Source organism: Rhinolophus hipposideros, assembly GCF_964194185.1.
Source record: "Rhinolophus hipposideros genome assembly, chromosome: 8".
Lineage (NCBI taxonomy): Eukaryota > Metazoa > Chordata > Mammalia > Chiroptera > Rhinolophidae > Rhinolophus > Rhinolophus hipposideros.
The window spans coordinates 8,497,774-8,500,284 of NC_138054.1; positions in this window are offsets into that span (position 1 = coordinate 8,497,774).

Here is a 2,511-nt window from a genome sequence, read left to right on the forward strand (position 1 = left end):
TGTCAATGTCATTATGAACATGTGAATCATTTGCATGCTGACATAGTGGAAAATGCTCTAGACCAGATGTCAGGCTCCTTGGGTTCTTGTCCTGATTCTGTGACTGAGTTGTTGCGGCCATGTCCCCTGGCTGTACTCATGGGACTTCACGAAGAGACTAGGAAGGGTCAGTTTTAATACTTTCTGTAGGTAAAATTCTCACCCTTCGTTGTATACTAGTGGAACTGGGAAAACCAGACTCTGTGTTCCCCTCTTCTATGCTTCCATTGGAGATTCTTTCATTGTTCCTTGTAATTTTGAAGAAATTTCATATGGAAAACAATGTGAATGCTAAGTACGTCTGTACCTCCCAGAACTTTTCAGCACTGCACACCTGAGGCAAGTCTCAAGTAGCACTGCTGGTTTCCATTTAGAAGGGAGAATTTGAGTGAGTTGTCTTGAGAAAGACTTCTGAATTCATGGCATCTGCTTCTGCCATGCTTTCTAATTTTTATGAAAAGCATCTACTTCAAAAGGTACAGTATTGTATCTGAAGCGATGACCAAAGTTTCTGATAGTCCCTGCTCCTAACTGTTGAGTGATGGAAGGCCTCTTTAAAAAACATAATTTTAATGTCTATTTGTATATGCAAACAGAAAACTCCCCCCGCCCCCATCCTTCTTCACATTAAGAAAGTAGCAAAGTTCACTGTCCTAAATTTTAAAATGTCATTTGTCAAGTTATTGGAAAAATAAAAAATTTTAGTCTGAATATACCATGGTAACTTTGTATGGTAGTAATACTAATTTGGACAAAAGCAAATCAATATGTGTGGCTACTATCCAATAATTAACCTAAAAGATGTGGGTACTGAGGAGATGAAGGGATCTCTAAGTTACTTAATCAAAAAATATTCACAAAATATTACCAGATAACTACCATTAGGTTCCATCAACACTGTATTTCTATTTACTTGACAATCGCTATTTGAATATCTCATTATCAAGTTAAATCCAACAATGTAAATTAATTTTCCTTCACCTCCTTATGCCACATTCTCTCAGGCACTCGGGTTTCAAAACGTGGCGTCCTTCTATCTCATTATCCATGAGCTATTCAGTTACCAAGTCTTGTCCATTTCTCTTTTAAAAGTGTTTTTATAACTCATGCTTTCTGCCCATCCCTTATGTCAACACACTGGTCCATATTCTTGTGACCCCTCAAGTCTGTCAGGGGGATAGAGGTGGAAAGGATGTCCAATCACACTGACTTCAAATTCTTCTGCTTGACTTTCTAGGTCTTCCGTAGCCCGAACCCACATTACCTACCCAGTACTCCGGCTCTAGTAAGATGCGGCTCACTTCTTTGCAAATAGATCATGTTCCTTACCATTTCAGTAGTCTGCCCTGGCAAATGCTTCTCTCTCCTCAAACTTCCTTACCTACCCATTCATCTAGTTTTTTAAAAGTTCCTACAAGGTCTTTAGTCTAAATCTCTATCTCACAGTTCAGCACCTATTCATGTTACTGTTTTAATCTTAACCATTGTTTCAAGGGTATTAGTGTTTGTATTTACTGATTACACATAGTTTGAGAAGTCCACTTATGGTTTTTCCATACCCCCTACATCAAACAGACCAGTGTTGTCCAGACTAAATATTCACTAAATCCTGCACTCCAATGATTTATTTCTATTAAACCATCCCAATCGACAGTCACTACCCATTTGCCTGAATTACTTTACTGAATTATTAAATTAATAAATTACTGAGGATTTTTTTTCCAAACTTATGTCATCCTCAATAAAATGTTAAAAAGCCACTGAGCTAAGCAGGCTGGTCAGGATTGGAGATGGGCCCAACTTTATGCTTACCTTCTCTGTTTTCCAAACACATAAATGCTGTCTGTGTGGTGGTGATGGGGAGCTGAAAAATTCTTGTTTTGTTTTCCAAATGCAAAAAACGCAAGGGTCTTATTTCTTAAATTTGTCTGTGAACCCAGAACTTCCAATTACACTTTTACAACTTTGTTCACACTGCCCAATCTGCCAGTTATATATTTTTTTAAGTTAGGCTTACTGTTGCCCTCTTTCATTCTGCCCTTACCAGATGTATGTTAGATTTTTAAAATATTTTTTGAAATGTTTCGAGAGATATTCCAGAGACACTCAAAAGCCGGTTTTAAGATGGGTGTTAAAAGAGGTGTCCCTGGAGTTACTGGCCAAAACTCTTACGGTTTTGTTTTCAAATTCTTTTCAGTCGTATGACAAACTTCACTATTCTAAAAGCACTTAACTCCTTTTGACCTCAAAACAATGCACCAAACTCTTTAAGTCGCAAAAGCGTGCTCACTTCCAGGGTCCATGCAGTCTCGTGGATCCACAATAAGGGTTTCGGGCTTCCTCCCCGCGCAATGCGTTTTGTGGGAGGGAGAACACTTTCCAACCCTCGCCACGGATGGCATTTAAAAACTGGCAGCTGGGCCGCAGGCGCGCTGGCCCGACCCAGTGTGACGTCCGCCCGCCGCGCCGGCC